We start from the raw sequence: 21,054 nt of genomic DNA on the forward strand, positions 1-21,054 counted from the left end.
TCACAGGGTGAAACCAGCTAAGGCAGGGAAGTCAAGCACATGCTGACTTCCTGTTCTGAATGGTCAGATGCGCAAGAAATTCCTGTGCTTCCCTTGGTGATGAGAAGTTACTTGCACTCTAAATGTTCTTGGGGTTCTTGAGTTACAGAAGAAGGAAAGAAATACTATTGACTCATTCGGGGTTCAAATGAAGTTCTCAGGATCCAAGCCCTAGCTATGATAGAAGGAAGAACTCCAGTGTAGCACTGTATTTGAAGGACAGAAAACAGTTTCAAAAGCCAGGCTAGGTGCAGAGAATTAGGCCTGCAGGATTAGGAGGCAGAATGTACACAGTCAACATGGAAGTGAGCTACAAAACCACTTCATTCATTCCAGGCACAGCCAGCAATGGGGGAAACCTGAAACATTTGTTAGAGTTAGAGCTGGGTCTGGCTTAGACTCTTCATGCTATGGCTAACTAAATGTCCTCCCTCAGGTGAAGGGAGCCTCAGGATATCTTTAGGTTAAGTATAGAGAGCCAGTTTAGTGGGGGAGAGGGGAGGAACAGATTAGAAAAACCCTGCTCTCCGGTCTTAAGGTGTGGGTTTTTGATTCTCTGTTTGTCAGGTTTGAAGGCCCTTCTATCTCTGCCAGTCCATTCACCTTACTACATTCTCCACATCATTAAGGCAAATCCCCAGTCCTAGGAGGGGCAGGGCCATTTCTCTTCTGTCTCCAAGCACCTGAGTTAGAACCTGGCTCTGCCCTCTTGACTCTGGGTTATTTGGCTGCCTGAGAAGTGGGACAGAGACAGTCATCCTGCTCTGTGTTTGTGTGAAGGCGATGCTGGTTTCCTGCCACACTGCAGAAAGCCTCATGACTGGGAAGTGTTCCCTTCTTTCCTTCTGACGTCAAAAACAGATTCATCTATCAACTTTCTTTCTTCTTTCCTTCCTTCCTTCCGTCCTTCCTTCCTTCCTTCCTTTCTTCCTTTCTCTCTCTCTTTCTTTCTTTCTTCCTTTCTTTCTTTCTTCCTTTCTTTCTTCCTTCCTTCCTTCCTTTCTTCCTTCCTTCCTTCCTTCCTTTCTTTCTTTCCTTCTTTCTTTCTTCCTTTCTTCCTTTCTTTCTTTCTTTCCTTCCTTCTTTCTTCCTTTCTTTCCTTCTTTCTTTCTTTCTTTCTTTCTTTCTTCCTTTCTTTCTTTCTTTCTTTCTTTCTTTCTTTCTTTCTTTCTTTCTTTCTTTCTTTCTTTCTTTCTTTCTTTCTTTCTTTCTTTCTTTCTTTCTTTCTTTCTTTCTCTCTCTCTCTCTCTCTCTCTCTCTGTCTCTCTCTCTCTTTCTTTCTCTTTTTTCTTTCTATCTACCCACCTACCTTCCTACCTAGGTAGCTATCTCTTTGCCAGTTGTTGGGTTGAATTCAAGGCCTGAACACTGTCTCTAGCACTCTGCAACTTGAGCCACAGCACATATTCTGGCTTGGTCTGTGTGCGGGTGCCTGAAGAATCGAACACAGGGCTTCTTGCATGCTAGGCAAGCACTCTCTCATTAATCCATATTCCTAGCTCCTTCATTTTTCCTTAATGGTAGTTTTTACCTAAGTATGCTACTATTTTATGTTCTCAAGTTTAATTTTCTGAATACCGGTTACTTCTAAGAAACCTGATCTTCTCTTTCCCTGCCTGATTTGTGATTGTTCCTGCATTGACCTCATAATAAAATGTAAAAAAGGCTGCTGAGAGCTTCAGTGCGCATCATATAAAGGCACAGGCCTAGAACCCTGGAAGAGAAAAGCAATGGGCCTGAAATGAAGAGAATGATGCAGTATGCACAACTAGCATATCTGAAAAATAAACCAGTAAATAAAAGCAGAGTTTGCACTATGGGAGGTAATATACATACACTCATAAGCAGGTAGGGCACGGATACATATACTTGGCCTTCTCTTGTTGAATTTTTTTGTGGCCATCCCAGGGCTTAAACTCAGGGATCGATGTGTTCCTGAGCTGATTTGCTGAAGGCTGAGGCTGACCACCACCACAGCTCCACTTCCCGCCAGCTGGTAATTAATTGGACATAAGCAATTCCCAGGTTTTCCTGCCTGTCTGGATTGTATTTACTGCTCAGTTTTCTCTCTCAAAGCGGGAGCTCTACCCTCTGGGCCACTGCTCCACTTCTGATTCTCTGGTGGTTTATTGGGCAAAATAGTCTCAGAGATTCTCCTGTTCAGCTGGATTGAATGGCTTTCTCCTGAGGAGGCTTCTAGTGGTTTCCTCAGTGATTCACCGAGGAGCCTCTCCACACATAACCTTAGTCTAAATCTTGAGAAGTACTAGAGAAAAATGGAAACATTGTTATACCCCAGTTGCAGGACCCCCACCAAAAAGACCACCGAGAGTCAGACTTTACAGCTGTTTTAAGGTTTTATTTAAACGGGCTGTGTCTCAGGCCTTGTCCTACACTCTGACATAGCAGCACCTAGGAGGAGAGCCCCAAGGTAAAGATTTGCAGGGTATATAAAGTCACACAACCAACCAAGTGTTTGGATTACCACCACGTGTTGCTCTGCTAGAAACAAGCAACAAGTGGTCACTGCCTCAAAACTTTAACTCTTCATTACCCCCCACCCCCTTGACTTATGGTCCTGAGACACAACCTTGTGACTCCAGCCTCAAACAAAACTCCAACAGCTCTTGATCTTGCACGGGTATAGCCATACTATTAAACAACAATACCAATAACAATCAGTTCATTTTTCTTTTCTTGAGGTGTATGCAGAGTGGTTGGGTAGGATACTTGGAGACTTCCCATGTTTCCCCACGGTTGCCCAGGGAAAAGGGGTTAGCCAGTCTGGCATGGGAGCAGTGGATCCAAGCAGCAATGCCATCTACTTTAAGGGCAGTAGCACGCCCTTAAGCAGGGCTACACACCAGTAGCAACATGTAAGGGTGGAACCATGTAAGGTCTCTTCCATCGTGACTCCAGAGATCTCAGGTTGTGCCTTAAAACAAACACCCAGTGCCCTGGTTTAAACAAATGGGGAGTAGGAGTAGAAGCAGAATCATATAATGCTCTAAGCTGAGGCCACATCCTCTTATGCACCAGCTGTAAATAGAAAAGCTTACACAGAAATTCAATATCATCCAAATCAGCAAGCAATTCAGTCTGAAGGCTAGGGATAATGGGTGGAGGGTGTCCATACATTATTTCAAAAGGAGTAAAGCCAAGTTGATAGGGTGAATTTCTTACTCTAAACAGGGCAAAAGGAAGCAGCGATACCCAGTCTGCACCAGTCTCCAAGGCCAATTTAGTTAAAGTCTCTAAATTTTAGAGTCCGATTCATTCTTTCTACCTGCCCTCAACTCTGGGGTCTATAAGAACAGTGCAATTTCCAATCCATCCCCAGTGCCGTGGCTATTCCCTGACTTACTTTTGAGACAAAGGCCGGCTCATTGCCATACCCGATGGTGGATGGGAAGCCATACCTGGGTAGGATTTCTTCCAGGATCTTCTTAGATATGATATGTGCAGTCTCATGCTTTGTTGGATAGGCTTTAACCCATCCTGAAAAGGTGTCTACAAAAACTAGCAAATATTTATATCCAAATTTTCCAGTTTCAATTTCTGTGAAGTTGACTTCCCAATATACACCTGGCCTAGCTTCATGGAGGCGAGCTCCTTTAGTAACCAGTTGATTAGGGGCATTGGTGAGCTGATAGGCTTTAAAATTTTTAACAATGTCCTCAATGACTTGATTTCCTTGCCTGAATTTTAATTCTGAGTGAAGGAGCAAGTCCTCCATTCTTCGGGTTCCCATGTGAGAGACCCAATGGATTCTCATAAAAATCCTCTTGCCCAATATTTGTGGCAAGATAAGTTTCCCCTCACCAGTTTTCCACCAGTTTTTAATTCTTTCTCTGTTTGGTTGTGTATAGACCATGGAAATTTCCTTTATCCACTCCAAGTCTTCTTGGGAGTACTGAGGCTCAGGAGGCAAAGCTTGTGACCCTGGGTCTACTTCAGCTCTGGGCTGGAGATCCACCTCCTTAGCTGCCTGATCGGCCAAGTTATTTCCTTTGGTTATTGAATCAGTTACCTTTTGATGGCCAGGACAGTGCATAATGGCAATATTTGCTGGTTCCCATAAGGCCTGGATGAGGCTTAAAATTTCTTGTTCGTTTTTAATAGTCTTTCCCTCAGCTGTCAACAGCCCCCTCTCTTGGTAAATGGCTCCATGGACATGCACAGTGACAAAGGCATACCGACTGTCCGTGTAAATGTTTAGTCTCTTTGCTTTTCCCATCTGTAGGTCTTTTATTAGTGCCACTAGTTCTTCTCTTTGTGCAGTCATTCTCTGGAGGAGTGCTTCCGCCCACATTATCTCAGTGTCCATGGTGACTACTGTACCCGCGTACTTTTTTGCATCTCAAATGATACTGCTGCTGTCTGTGAACCAGGTATGCTCGGCATGCAATAGGGGTGAGTCCAACAAGTCTGGCCTCTTTTCTTTGGCCTGGTCGCTCTTTTCACACTCAATTTCATGTTCTCTGTCCTTCCTTTCCTGTCTTTGATACTATCTCTCTCTTATTGTAAACCTTTTCCACAGCAGCTACTAGATCCCTAATAGACTTTTCACCAAGTATGTCTAGAGACTGCAACTTCTGCTTTATGTCTGGTGCAGCTTGATTCATATAGGCAAACATAATCATCTGAGCCGAATCCTGGGTCTCAAGATCATGTGGATAGATTGACTAAAAGCTTTCCTGAGCTGCTCAAGATATGCTGCGGGAATTTCACTTCCTCCCTGTCTGACATCATAAACTTTGGCCATATTAGTAGGTTGGCAAGCCTTCGCCATGAGACCTGCCAACAGAGCCTGGCAATAGACACAGAGTCGCTCCCTACTTTCAACTGTATTGTAGTCCCATGTTGGTCACATCTCAGGAAAATAGGCAGTGATCAGGGCAGGATCTCTGATAGGTGCTCTTGTGGGGCCTGGGATATGTTTCTGGGCTGCCTCTTGGATACAGTCTCTCTCTTCGGTGGTAAAAAGGACCTACAAAAGCTGACTAAAATCATCCCAAGTGGGCTGATGGGTAAAGAGAACAATTTCAAGCAAACGAATTAAATCCTAGGGTTTCTCAGAAAAGGGGGCATTTTGGGTGTGTCAATTGTATAGGTAACTGGTAGAAAATGGCCAATATTGGAGTTGCTGTTGACCATCTGCATCCACAGGACCTATAGTGCATAAGGGAAAAACAGCTGCATTAGAAGGGGGGTTGATCCCACGGTATCTTCGACTGACTGGCTCCTCAGAAACTTTAAGGGCAGGTGCCGAGTGTTCTATAGCTCCCTCCTCCTCTTGATCATTCTCAGGTACTGCAAAAGGTACTTGGAAAGAGAATATGGGTGAGGAAACATTTCTTCTTCCAAGTTATCTCCCTGAAAAACTGGGGGCTACCTTTTCTTTCCCTCTGTCTCAGTTTCTTTTTGTAAGTCTAGGGGACTAGATGGATTGGTGCCTATGGTTTCCAGTCCCGTCAGACGTACAGTCCAAAAAACTATAAACAGTACAAACAAAACACACTCAGGCCTTACAGTTACAAAAAAAAAAAAAAACTTACAAAGTAGAGATCTCCTAAATTAGTCCACTGACTACAGTCATGGTGGGGTTCCACACCCACGACACACAGCACAAGGAGCAGAGCCACAGTAGGAGAGTTGGACCTCTGTGAGGAGGCCTTCTTGTTCAGTTCTGGCCCAACACTGAACCGAATCTCACCCCACAATTCACATGGCGGTGTTCCAAGGACCGCCCCCCCACCCCAAACAGCGGGGTTCCAAGGACCCCCACCCCACAAGAGGATCTAGGACATCTCCCAGTTCCTCCAGGGTTGTGGTGCAAGGGTGCCTGCTTCAATAACCCTTTACGAATCAGAGTGGCCATCCTCACAAAGCAAAATGAAAGTAAAACAGACAAATGAAAGGACCAGACAAATTAACAAAGACAGTGCTGTTTTACCTTTGGAGTCTGATATTTCAGGGGTCTTTGGGGGGATCCCTGATGAGCCCCCACTAATATGTTATACCGAGGTCTCAGGATCTCCACCAAGAAGACCATGGAGAGTCAGACTTTACAGCTGTTTTAAGGTTTTATTTAAACAGGCTGCAGCTGAGGTCTCATCCTTCAATCCAACACAGCGGAGCCTAGGAGGAGAACCCCAAGCTAAAGATTTTCAGGGTTTATAGAGGCACACAACCAACCAGGTGTTTGGATTACCACCACGTGTTGCTCTGCTAGAAACAAGCAAGTTTTGAGATCACTGCCTCAAAACTTTAACCTTTCACATGAAGATGCTACTAGGGTGTTCTAGACACTTAATGTTGGAGACACAAAACACTCATAATTATTAGATCATTTAATAGGCAAAAGGAGCAATGCAGACTTTATGAGGATCGCTCCAGGTTTTGGTCCTCATATCCTGAGACAACAAATTCACAGAAGCTCAATGCTAAGTGACAGAACTGGCATGTACTGTGGATATTTGCTCCCAAATCCTGTGACCCTCATTTCTCACTTTTGTCCTCAAACCTGTGACCAGAGGGGAAGATGAGTAGAGAAAATCCTTCTCAGGGCAGCTATAAAGAACATTGGGTAGTTTGCTTATAAATTAAAACCTTGGGAATGACCCTCTTAAGAAGTCAGATTGTCCAGATTAAAAAATGAAGAAGAGAAGGAATAAGGTGCTAGTGTTTGCTGTCTATAATCCCAGGTCCTCAGGAGGCTGAGATGTAGAGAAACTTAGTTTGAATCCAGCCAGTGTAGGAAAGCCCATGACACAGTTATTTCTAAGAGATCATAGAAATTCCCAGAAGTGGACCTGTGACTCAAGCTTAATGCAGTACCCTTGAGCAAATGGAGCTCAGGGACCATGCATAGTCTCATATTTTCACCCCAGGACCTGCCCCCTCAAAAAGAGCCTGTACTTCCATGTCTTTGTCTATGTATTTATTCTTATAGGTGAAATTCCCGAGTAGCTACAATGAATGGCACCAACATAAGAAATTTGTATTCAGTACAATGAGTACATAACAGAGAGATTTCTTTCATGATAGTGCATGTTCCGGGGCTCCCTTCACTGTTCACAGAGTTACCTAAGGCTTTCTCTGCATCACAAACCTGCTTGAGGAAGTCTCTATCATTGTCTGGACAGGCACACAAAAGCCCTCACTCCTGTACAGCTGGGTAACAAACAACTCCACCTGGGCCAGTTAGTGAGAATGAGTGTGGGCGGGCTCTGAAGGTCACAAAAAATAATCCCTCTTTGTAGCCTTAGCTATCTCTCTTCCCAGTGCTCTATTTTAACAGGAGACCTTCATTTGTGCCACCTCCCATGGCAGGCCAAGTTCTGTGCACTTATCCTGCCTTTGTGAGACTATATTCTGGTGTTCAGTTACAGTGCTCAATATAATTCAGGAGTCTTTCAGGCAAACAACTATGGCACTGAACATAATGAAATGACTCAATGCAGACAATGTTGGGTGCATGATGCCTCTCCTATGTTTCCAGAAGCTTGGAAAAACAAGCACATGTTGGATATCACAAAGCGTCCTGTCATGTAGGACTGGTGAAGCTCATCAGGTTTTGAAACCTTTGACTTCTCCTAGTTGGGGCCGGGGTAGCTAGGTTTTAGGGTTGAACACAGGGCTGGGTGCTGACCATGAGGTCAGTGCACAAACCCAGTGCTTTACCAATTTGTGTAACAACATCACTTCTGGTCTGTGATGTATGTGTGTGTGTGTGTGTGTGTGTGTGTGTGTGTGTGTGTGTGTGTGCACACCACGGTGTGTGTGTGCGGGTTTGTGTGTGCACGCACACATATACATGAGTCCTGAAGCTTGACCTCAGGACCTGAGCTCTATACCTAGTTTTTCTTGTATAATGATATCCCTCTCCCACTTGAGCCACAGAGCCACTTCAGGCTTTGTCCTAGTGATGTGGTCCTAAGAAATCAAGCCCACGATTTCATATATACAAAGCATTCTACATCTAAGGCACATTCAAAGCCCTCTACTTCAGCTTTGTTACTTTATTTCTGTCTTTTTTCACTGTTGTTGTTGTCGATTGAAGGAGTTGAAGTCTTGGACTTGGCGCTGTCTCTGACTTCTTCAGCTCAAGTCTTGTGCTCTACCATTTGAGCCACAGAGCTACTTCCGGTTTTCTGGTGGTTCATTGGAGCTATGTTTCTCAAGGACTTTCCTGCCTAAGCTAGTTTTGAACCATGATCCTCAGATCTCATCCTCCTGAGTAGGTAGGATAACCTACATGACCTCAAGCACCCAGCTTCCCCTTCAGGTTCTGAGTAGTGAATTGGAGATAATAGTCTCATGGTACCTTTTGTGTTTGCAATAGTTTGGAACCCAGTTCTTTAGAACTCAGCTTCCCAAGAAGGCAGGATGACAGACTTCAACTACTGACGCCTTTGCCGTGGTCTCTGCTGCAAGGGGGTCCATGGCTCCATGTGGTGGAGTGCTAGCCATGAGTCCAAGAGGTAAGAGTCAGTGCCTCAGTCCCGAGTTCAAGGTTCATGACCAAGAAAAAAACAAAACAAACCATTGTCTGCTGTAGACAACTCATGAGTCTTCAGTAATACCTAATTTTGTCCCTGACATGGGGACCTATCTGAGCTCCAATATTCTTTTCTGTATAATCATCTAAGTTGTGGAGCTCTTACATAAACAAGATGTAAGAATGCACCCGGTTAAGAACATAGCACATGGCACTCTTTGCACCACTCAGCACACAACATCCTGTGAAAAATTCAGCACCCAGCTCCCAATGCAGGACTCAGCACACTGCATCCTGTGAAAGACTCAGCACATAGCACCCTGTGCAGGCCTCAGAATGGAACACCCTATGGAGGACTCAGCACATAGCTCCATTCCACAAGCTGTCACTAGAATTAGGGTGCTTTCATCAGTATCACCATTCTTTGAGGAAAATTTTACAAACCATACAAGTTCACATGTAAAGTTTTAGTTGGGTGTTTTTCTGGAGAGGGGTTGTTAGCCATGGGGCTTGAACTCACAGCTCTACCACTTGGAGCCACATTTTGAGGTGTCTCTCAGACTTCCTGCCAGGACTGTGTTTTAAAGCCCCTGATCAGCTAGGATGACGGGCATAAGCCAGGATGACATGGGTAACCCGTGGAGCTGGGTTGCAGCGATTTACATGTGGCTAAGTCAGGTTAGGTGGCAGCTGTCAGCACCAGACTCCTAGCTTGATCTATAATGAGGTATTTGAAGTTCTGGTCTTCTATAATTGCAGTTAGAATATCCTACCTTTTATTGGCATCAGACCTGGGGCGTGAGTAAATGCTTAGACAATGTCCCTTAACGTTTGTGCTCAAGGCTAGCACTCAATTGATTGAAGAACAGCAGAACTTCTGAGTTTTCTGTTTTGTGGCACTGAGGAATCAAACCCAGGACTTCGTGCTTACTGTGAGAGCACTCAACTACAAAGACTCTGGAGTGAACGAGGTATAAATACATAGAGATTGCTGTATATAAATTTTATATACAAAAAAAGAGATTTCTGCATATTATTAAATTAGAGATAATATTGCTATCACTTCTTAGGTATTAAATTATGTCTCCATTTAATGATGTGTCCCAGTTAACTACTAATAAAGCATTAATTAATAATTACTCAATATCCTATAATTGTTTATCATATATGTACATATATCCATACATGTAATTAGATATTTCATAGAATGAGACCAATATCTATATATTATTAAATTATGCATAATGTGTTACTCCCAATTATTAGTTATTTAATTATGTCTCCATGTAATTTTTATTCTGTTAATGCTTAATAAAATATTAATTAAATTTAGTGCACAAACTACACTTATTGCATCTAATTTTATCCTAGAATGAGTCACTACTGATTCAATCTGTTTATCATTTATTGTAGTGACATTTCTTCTACCTATGATGTTTTTTACCTTTATTACATCCTATTACATAGCATATAGATTTGCATCCAAACTATACATCCTACCTGACACTGAGCACTTTCACAGAAAAGGAAAACATGTGTCATGCTCGGCTTCTCACTCCAAGATTACATTTTTGGGAGTCCTGGGATCTAAACTCAGGGCAAAGAATGCTCAGTTCATGAATGGGTGACTGTCAGCACAGCAGCCACTAGCCAATTCAGCTGCCAGAAAGTGCCCAGGCCCTGAGACTGAGCCACGTATGTTGACTCCAAATTGTGCATAGTGTAGTGATTCATTTTATTTTTTTATTCATTTACCATTTATTTTATTGACTACTATAACACATGGAATATTTACTACATTTATTACATAGGATATAGAATTGCCTATGTATGAAACTTCACACCCAGTACTTTCACAGAAAAAAAAAATGTGTCACCCTGTGTCTTACTGCATGATTCAATTTTTGTGAGTGCTGGCATCTGAACTCACAGCCTACAAGGCCCAATTCATGAATTGGTAAGCGTCAGCACGCCAGCCTGGGACATATGGAGCCGACAAGCAGTTCCCAGCATCTTAGTTTGAGCCCCAGGGGTTGACAAAACAAGAACAGATGGACATGCATATGCTAGTACACAAATAAATATAGATCTTGATAGAGTGCCAGAGATGTCTATACTTTATTTAGTTATATAGGCTACATTCCTACCAATTCTTGTGTATTTATTATGCCTCCATGTAATTAATTTTACTGTTTTCCTCCTTAATGAATTATTAATTATATCGACCACTGTCCAGAAACTATAGTGTCCATGTAATTACTAGTATTCTTTTAATGTGTCAAAAATATTCATTAAAATCCAGCAGCTTCCTAAAATCACTCTCTAATTTTATCCTAGTAACATTCAGAAACAAGTAATTCAACCTTGACATTCATAACTTTCCATCGGTATTCCTATGAATAGGAACAAGACTCTTAGTATCTCCCTCCATTGGTAGGGGTCAGGACCCGGCTTCAATCACAGGGCCTATGTTATCGTGTTGGCCCATGGCTTCTCTGGAAAACCAACAGACTTCAGCAATGCCAGGTTACAGGCACTTTTCAGCCCTGACATTTAGACCCAGGATGGTCACTTTGAAAAGAAAACAAATGTAAAAATGGCAGCCATCTGCAAGTTACTGTTTTTTTTTTTTTTCTGTGTCGTTTTATTTATTTATTTTTCCTGTCAGCCTTTGAGGCCCAGGAACCTAGTTTCGGATGTGGGTCCATTGGCTGCAACCCAGCCTAGAGTGATCAAAGCTGAGGCAGAGTTGCCATGCCCTGAGTTCAAACCTTGTGCTTGACAAAATAAAATTATGTAATACATTCATGCATACATGAATACATATATACATTAAATATATTTAAACAATTATTAGGCTACTTGGTGTTGTATTCATGTCATTTTTTCTGCCGGGCCTGGGATTTTAACTAAAGTCTGGGAAAATATGCAGTACTGTGGGGGAAGGGAAAGCTCACAATGCTGGAAGACAAGAAAGACAGGCCTGTTCCTAGCACTTGCAAAAATAATATTCGTACATATTTTAAAAACCTGATTTATACTTACATACACATGTTTACTGCATATTGCAGTTAGTGTATTCATTTTATTTTGTTTTTTATTAATTTATTATATACTTCAGAAAGTATGATTACATGTATAACATTTTTTACATCTTATTACACAGAACATAGATTTGCCCATGTACATCATTCCTGAGACCCAGGACTTTCACTAATAAGGAAAACAAGTGGGACAAATGCCTTCTTCCACCAGGATTAAGTTTTTGGCGGTTCTGTGATTTGAACTCTGGGCCTAGAAGGCCCACTTCATGAATAGGTCAGTGTTAGCACACCAGTCTGACGTAAGTGAAGTTGCTGGGCAAATTTGAGGACCTGAGATGAAGCCCTAGGAGTGGCCAATATATAAACAGATAGATATGCAGATTGCAGCATGTGTGCGTATTTACATATGTATATGAATCTATAAATAAAGTTATAGAGAGAGACAGACATTTATGTCGATTCTAGTGTATAACTCTATATAAAGAATGATGACCTATATCTTATTTTTATATATTCTATTACTATGAATTATTTGGTCTAAAATTATGCCTCCATTAATTAATCACAGTAGGAGACTAAATAAAGTATTAATTAAATTAATCAATGACCTATATTTATTGCGTACAATCTTATACTACAATGACTAGCTAATCAGTAGTTCAATTGGTACATTACAAAGATTCTATTATTGTTCCTATAGATAGGAGCGAGTAGGTGGAAGTCCTAGGATCAAATTCAAGGCCTAGGTGTCTTGGTTGGGCTCAGGCTTCACTGACAGCCTGCCAGTCTTCAGCCATGCAAGGACATGTGCAATTTTCAAGCCGAGTCATTGAGTGCCAGGATGGACACAGTGCAAAGGAAACAAAGGTAAAACGGTTGTCTAAAACTTCCAGGTTTTTCTTCCTCCATCTTGGTTGGTTTGTTTTTTTGCCAGAGCTGGAGTTGAACTCGGGTTGTAGGATCCCTGGATCATCTGTGGGTGTAAAAGCTGCACCCCAGTCTAGGGTAATCAAGGCTAAGGCAGAGTTGTGGCGACCTGAGTTCAAGCCCCGTGCCAGCCCCCCCAAAAAAGCTAAGGTCCTGGTTATGAGTTTGGGCCATTTTATCTGCCATACCTGGAATTTGAACTCAGGGGCTGGGTAACACTATTGTGCTCTGGGTGAAGTAAAAGCTAATCTCCTAGAAGAAAAAATTCTGGAGCATTTCCCAGTGTGTGAATTCCAGCCCTAGAACTGCCAAAAATATTTGTATACATGTATAATATATATCATATATATGTATTTGCATAGATATTTCATATTTTACCTAGGGCACAGTATTTCCACAGAAAGGAAATCAGGTCAACATTGGCTTCTTACTCTACCTATTGACTTCGGCACTCCTGGGATTTGAACTCAGGGCCTGGAATGTCTAATTCATCAAGGGGTCAGTTTAAGCACAGCAACCTCAAACAAATTCAATGCCAGGGAATTCCCAGGACCTGAGTTCTAGCCCAATTAGTGGCCAATATATAAATAGATAGATGTGTAAATTGCTGCAAATACGTGAATATAAATATATATAGAGAAAGATGTATATGTATATTCTACTGTACATTTAAGTATAAATATATTTGTAGAATGTGAGATGTCTATGTATTATTAAATTACATGTAATATATTACTAATAATTATTAGGTATTAAATTATGTCTCCATTTAATGAAGTATCATGGATTAATGCACAATAAATTGCTCTTTGTGTAAATGGAGCTCAGGGACAATTTCTAGGCTCATAGTTCAAGCCTCAGTATCTGCACTAAAAAAAAATAGCCAGTAACTGCATATGTTTGTGTATATATGCATGTATTTCTATCAGTGAACATCCATAGTCGCTATGAAGAATAGCACCCAGCTAACAAATTTGCTTTGAATAGAATGATGTCATGTCACAGAGAGTGCTTTCAAGACAGTGCACGTTCCTGGTCAAAAAAAATTTAAGACACTCCTTGGAATTTGAACCATTTTTCTTACTGGCCTGGGATTTCAACTCAGGGTCTGATTAACTCACTGGCACTGTGGGGGAGGGGAAACCCACCATCATTGAAGACACACACACACACACACACACACACACACACACACACACACACACAACCTATATGCATGCAAAATCAAAGATTTCTACACTGTAACCTTTGGATATTCTCTACCTTTTCCCCCATTAACTCTGGTGGTTGTTGGCCTAGGAGTTCGATGCATCAAACACCACCTGACATCTATAATTTTGGGGAACAGAATGGCTTCCCCAATCAGCCTTCCCCAATTCCAGCTCCTTGATTGGGTCATGGTCTATCCAGACCCTATGGGGTTCTTTTACAGACTCGCCAAGATCCTTTAAAAAACATCACATGCTGGACACTGGTGGCTCACGCCTGTCATCCTAGCTACTCAGGAAGGTGAGATTTGGCTTCCAAGCCAGCTTGGGCAGGAAAGTGTGTGAGACTCTTATCCTCGATGCACCATCAGAAAACAAGAAGTGTCCCTGTGCTCCTCTATCTTGTTCTCCCCCTCGCCTTGGCCGTGATTCAGGTCAGGATGGCTCTGGATTGACAGGAAGGCTTCAAGGAGGAAGATCCCAGACCATTTGCCCCGGCTCCTTCCTCCCTGCTCACACTGCTGCTTCTGCTCTTTGCCATAGACCTTCTTCCTGAAATCCATCCATGAGATCATTGACACCAACACAGTAGTGAGTGGTGGGTCCAGCCTAACTCGGGGAAGTCAGAGGTAGAATTCAGCCTGGACTAGGAGCTTCTACTCTGGGTGTGGGCTAAGGCCAGGGCTGACATTTATTTCATTCTGAGCCTTGCATGGTTAGGGAGACAGTGTAGACACAACATTGAGTCAGGTAAGATGGGAATCTGTAAGACCACTTGTGTGGGGGAGGCTGTGGGACTCAGTGGGCCACTGTTCTTGGTACTCCTTTCTCGGACATCCCTCTCCCTCTCTCATCACTCAATAGTAAAAGAGAAACTTTAAATAAGGGTGTTGAAGAGAGGCAGAGGAGTATCTCCGTGTGAACCAGACTTGTGCTTCATGTTCATCCTAGCCCCTAATTCCTATTTATCTGAGGATTTGCCATATGGGTGGGGGCGGGGGATCATCCTAGCTGAGAATGTGGCTTAGTGATAGAGTGGTCACCTAGCAAGCTTGAAGCCCTGAGTTCGATTCCACAAAGAAAAAGCTGGAAGGGGAGGTGGGGCTTAAATTGTAGACCACCAGGCTTGATCAAATTGAGTTCAAGGACAGTGGCCATGCTCTGAGTTCAAGCCCCATAACTAGAAGAACAAATCTTTGTGGAGGCTTTATTTTCCCTTTGGAAACAATTTATTCTTTGTGATAAGCATAACATGGGCCTCTTTCCTGGCCACCAATGGGACATTAGATATCCCTAGAATTTGGGCCTCCTCCCAGCAGCCTCTGCTCTACACGGCCCGCAGTTTACACTTCCTATCACCAGGCAGATGGAGGCCTAGAGAAGCGCACCTGGTCACCTAGTTCTGGTGGCTGCTGAGGATTTTGAGACTCAGTATGTCAAATAGGGAGTCATCATCCCCATCAGTTTACAGAAAAAAGGGACAGAGCACTACAACCCTGAGCGCACCAGCTGTGGGTAGTTCTGGGATGTGGGGATCTGCAAGCAGGACATGCTCTGTGAGGGAGTCCGGGGAAGGGAACCCTGACCTCTCCTCTTGCAGTTTCCACACTATCCTGAAGTTGCAATTCTTCAAAACCTTTCTGCTTCTCCCTCATTTTGACCACTCAGGAGCCTGAGGCCTCTGAAGCAGCTGCACTGGTGGGGATCTCAGCCTGTGTCGGCATCTGGAGCCCCGTGTAGGAGAGACAGCAGCTCTTGCAGTTTTCTATTCTTCATCTTCTCCTGGGACAGCGGGCACATGCACTCTGCTTTCTCCAGACACAGCTGATCCAGAATGAACATCTGTCCTTTACATGCCAGGAGGGATTCCTGGACAGTGCGGATATGTGCTGACAGCTGGTTGCATCAATGGTGGAGCTCATCTGCAGGACTTTCGAAATACACATCATCAGGCAGGTTGTGGATGAAGCAGATTTTCTTTTCGGATGCCCACATGTCCCACTTCCCATTCTCTCTCATGTTGTGGTGGCAGCTCATGGGGCAGGGGACCTGTGGCTCTTGCTCTATCTGGCACTGAGCTGTCCGGGGGAGGGAAGTGCCTGCAGCAGGCCAGAAGATGTTGTCCCCTGTGGATTTCAGCCTCTGAGAGTGCTAACAGAGCCACATCCCTCTCAGTTTGGGAGACATCTCCATCCTCTGCCATGGGCACATCGTGGAGAGTTGCTTCCTCAGCTTTTGCTTCTCCAGGGTTCACATCTTCGCCTTCCCAAGGGATAGCCAGGAAGCTTAGCTGGGCCTGCAGGTGCTCCTCCTGTGGACTTGTCACTTCCAAGCTCTTGAAACTGTCCTGCCACTTTGGGGGCACCACCTAGTCCCCCAAATTGGTCGGACCCTGCACTTGTTTCCTCTGCTCCAACAGCTGAGTCTGCTTCTGCAGGTGCTACTACAGGACCTACTACTTGGAGCACAGCTGCTCATTGGAAGTGATGTGCTGCTCACAGGTGGCTCTGAGCTCCTTCAGCTAGGCCAGTGACTGCTTCTGCTGCTTCTGCAGCGCCCAAGCTGTTTCCTCTCTCTCTCTCAGCCATCTCTTTCCATTCCTCTATCTTCTCCTCTGAGCAGTCCAGCTGTTCCTGCAGATGTTTCTTCACCTGTGCTGCTCTGATTCCAAGATGCTGGAGAGATCCTCCTTCTCACTGCTCACCCTGTGGAGAGCGTCCCACAGCAAGGCCATCTGTTCCTCCAGCTGTGTGTTTCACACACATGCACATCATGGGGTCTTGGGGATCTCCTGCCGATCCTTGGTTTTCTCCTCTACTTTTCCCAGATGCTCCCACTGCTCCATAATCTGGAGACAGAGCATCTGGTTTTCCTGGACCTAGATGTGAAGTTGTTCCTCCAGGTTTTTCAACCCCATCTGCGTGCTGTAGGCATGGGCCTGCAGTTGCTGCTTCTCCTGAGATGGACCCTCGTGGGGCCATGGCTCTGCCAGCTTCGTTCTCAGTTCCCCCAGCTGTTCCCTAGATGCATCACCTATCTCGATCCTCACTCATTCTCATTCTCCTCTGTCAATTGGTTTACCTGCTCGGTCAGCTACCAGGCCTCCTCCTTCTGCACGGACTTCTGAATACTCAGGTTCTGCGAGAAAGTGTCTGTCTCTAGATTCGCTGCGGTCACCATTCAGCTCAGGTTGTCCTGTAGTCTCTTTAGTACATCTTCCCTCTGCACCACTTGTTGGAACTTGCAGATTCTGTTCTTCCTGTTGTTCCTCTATGTACAGAGTGCTTCCAGCTTCTCCTAAAACTCTGTGTTCACTTGCTCCAGGTCATAGAAACTTCTGCACTTTTCCTTGAGCTGAAGTGTTACATCATTCAGCTGTTGGAACAACATTTCAGTCTCCTTCTGTAAGTAGTAACCACAGAAGCCACCATCTCCAGCTCCCCCATGTGCTGCTCTATGGCCTGTAGGCAGCTGGTGAGGGCTTCGTGCTCCATTTCTCTGTCATCGGCTGTAAGCTGCATGTGGGCTGGTGTCAATTGTAAATCACTTTCTGCTGAAACCAACCTCTCTATGGGTAGCTTGTGGATGTCTAGCTCAGTTTTCAGTGCTTTGTGCACTTGGGTTACCTTCTCCTTCTCTTTCTCTTGTCAATCCTGCACGTCTGTCTTTTCCTGCTTCAGTGGTTGGATTTTGTCACAGAGCACCTGTTTTCTTCTTTTGCTGTAGTCCAGGGCAGGCACCACATGTCTGTAGCACCTCTGCAGATTCTTGGTGGTAATGGAACCCTTGACACTCTGGACCCTGGTGTCTGTGGCTGTCTCCAAAGGCAGGGGAGGCCTTTGACCAGACCCTCAGTTGAATCACGCTCCCCAGTGGTGTTTGTCTTTGGGATACTTCCCTTTTTTGTATTTTTTTGTTTTCTTGAATGTTGAAGGTCTGACAAGAGGATTCTTCTGCTGGTGTTCTGGCAGTAGTTTCTTGCCCACAGCTCTGTCTCAGAGTCTTGTTGTTGGAGACATCTGAGCGCTGGGATGGGAAAGATGGGCTGGCCACATTCCCAGGCTCTGGTAAATCCTCTATTCTCCCACTCACTGACTAGGTCCTCAATTTCCTATTTTACTCCAAATTCGCCTCGAGACTCTTGCTTACCCCTCAGTTACCTCTACCTTCCTCAAATGCTACTAGTGGTGTCAACCAACAGACGGCCGGATGGTTGCACAGATTGTTGTGTATGTCTGTTTGTTGCCTGTCCTGGACATTGAACTCAGGATCTAGGCACAGTCCATGAGCTGCTTTTGCTCAAAGCTACACCTCTACCACTGGAGCCACACAGCTCTACTTCTGGCTTTTTTGACACTGAAGTTGGACAGGGGTCTCAAGTACATTCCAGCCAAGGGTGACTTTGACCATGAATCTCCTTTCACAGCCTTGTAAGTATCATGGAGGACTGCTGAGAGCCACTGGTGCCTGCTTAATCATTGGTCTTGCTGGTGTTCTTGGACAGACCGGTGAATTCCCTAACTTCGGGTTTAAGTGGTGGGAGCTGGTGCCTACAATTCCAATTGTGGTCCTGCCACCTCCAAATGGCAGGAAATCCTAAGAAACTCATTTTTATCCATATGAATACCAATGGAATATGATATATGCCATGATTGAATGGGCAGTTCTTGAATGATTCTAGGATAAAATTATATACAATTATATTCTAGGATACTGATTGATTTTAATCAATACTTTATGAAGCATTTAAAAAATGGCATTCATTAAAAGGAGAAATAATGAAATACCTAAGAATTGGTTGTCACATAGCATAGAGATGCCATTTTTTTCTGCCAGGACTGGGATTGCAACTCATGGTCTGGGTAACTCTGTTGCACTGTGTAGGAAGGGGAAGCTTGCTTTCTTGAAGTCAAGAAATTCAAGTCTGTTCCTTAGGCCTGAAATTGAACCCCACCACTAAAAAACATACTATTTGTGTACATTTTAAATATATGATTTATATTTACATACATATATTGATTCCATATTGCATTCAGTGTAGTTATTCATTTTACCTTTTGTTTTGTTCATGTAGTAACCATTTAATTTATTGACTATTATGCCATATAGAATATTGATTACATAGAATATAGGTCTGCATATGTATTCCACTTCATACCTGACACACAGGACTTTCACAGAAAAGGAAAATATGTGTCACCATCTGCTTCTTACTCCACGATTCATTGTTTGGGAGTGCTGGCATCTGAACTCATGGCCTACAGGACCAAATTCATGAATGATTGAGTGTCAACATGCCATCCTGGGGCAAACTGAGCTGATAGGCATTTCTCAGGACTTGAGATTGAGCCCCTGGTGTTGACCAAATAAGAACAGATTGGCACACACATGGTAGTGTGCTAATAAATATATATTATTATAGTGTGCCAGAGATGTCTATCCATTATTCAGTTATATAGACTGCATTCCTAATAATTCTTGGGTATTTGTTATGCCTCCATATAATTAATATTATTGTTTTAGTCCTTAATAAACTATAAAGTAAATCAGTGTCCTGAAATTATTGTGTCCCTGTAAGAAATAGTTGTTTTTTAATGCTTCATATTAAACAAAATCAATCAGCCTACTGAAATCATGATGTCTAAATTTATACGAGTATCATTCATGAGCAACTCATTCAACTGTGACACTTACAACATTCAATCATTACTCCCATAAATGGGAACGAGTCTCTTAGGACCCCCCGCCATTCGGAAGTGACTTGACTGGGATTCAACTCTAGGTTTATATTGCCCTGCAGGACTGTCTTCCCCAGTACCTTGCCAGCCTGCAAGTTGAAGTACCCTTTGGAGCCGTGTCATTCAGACCCAAATGATCATGGTGCAAAATGTTAAAACGCCATCCCACCACTTCTTCTCTGTGCATCCCCCCCACCCCACACACACACACAAGGCCTGGACGTCTAGGATCCCAGGATCACATGTGGTTCCAGTGGCTGCACCCCAGACTATGGTGATGGAAGTTAAATAGAGTTGCCTTACATGAGTTCAACACCTTGTTTCGGAAAAAAAATTATCTCCCTGGCTTGCAATTGCTGCAGTATTTCTTCCAGGGTTTGGATTTGAACTCAGGGTCTGGGTAACTTTGCAGCACTTTAGACAAAGGGGAAGCACACCGTACTTGAAGACAAGAAAGTCAGGCCTAGTCCCTAGGCTTGAATTCAAGCCCCAGCCCTGGGAAACATACTATTTATGTACATTGTAATGATAGGATTTGTACTTACTCATAGATGTTCAGTACATATTCTGTTTGTTGTGGTTATTTATTGTGTTTCTGTTTTATTCATTTATTTACAATTTATTTTATTGACTGTGGTAACACATATTCCATTTATTATTTTGATGACATCTTATCACATAGTCACATATTATCTAGATTTGTAGACATGTTTTCCAACATGTCTGACACCCAAAATGCTTCAGCAAAGGAAAACAGGTGTCACACTCTGCTTCTTACTCCACGATCCAATTGTTGTCAGTGCTGGGATCTGAACTCAGGGCCTAGCAAACCCAATTCATGAATGGGTATGTCAAAACGGCAACCTCTAGCCCAGGAAACTGCCAGCAGTTCCCAGACCCTGACATCGAGCCACAGGGGTGGACAAAATAGCCATACATGGATAGGCAGGTGGTAGTATACCAATAAATATATATTTGTATAGAGTGCCAGAGACATCTACCTAGGATTCAATGACATCAACTACATTCCTACCAAGTCTTAGGTAGTTATTATGCCACCATTGAAGGAATAGGATTATTTTAATGCTTAATAAACTATTCAGTAAGATCAGTCAGCATCCTAGGATCATTGTGTCTAATTTGAGATTAGACTGATCCATGGAGAAACTTCTCAATCATGAGTTTGCTCACATTCCATCGGTACTCCAATGCATAGGAATGAGTCTCTTGAGAAATCCCCCGATTTGTTGGTGTCAGGACCAGCACTTGATATCAGGGCCAACATTGCTGCATGGGCCTATGGCTTCCCTGATTGCCCAATAGCTTTTGCCAATGCAAGGTGAAGTACCCTTTGTAGGCGAGTCCTTCAGAGCCAGGATGATCACCGTGGAAAGGAAACCATTGTCAAAAATCCATCCCGCGGCTTGTGTGTGTGTGTGTGTGTGTGTGTGTGTGTGTGTGTGTGTGTGTGTGTGTGTGTGTATGTTTTCCTGCAAGACTTCAGGGCCTAGGATCCCAGGATTGGCTATGGGCCCATGGCAGCCCGCCACCCTGAGGTTACTGAAGCTGAGGCCATTATACTCCTAAATTCCTAA

This window comes from Dipodomys spectabilis, unplaced genomic scaffold, assembly GCF_019054845.1.
Source record: "Dipodomys spectabilis isolate Male_0828 unplaced genomic scaffold, ASM1905484v1 ptg000529l, whole genome shotgun sequence".
Taxonomy (NCBI): Eukaryota; Metazoa; Chordata; class Mammalia; order Rodentia; family Heteromyidae; genus Dipodomys; species Dipodomys spectabilis.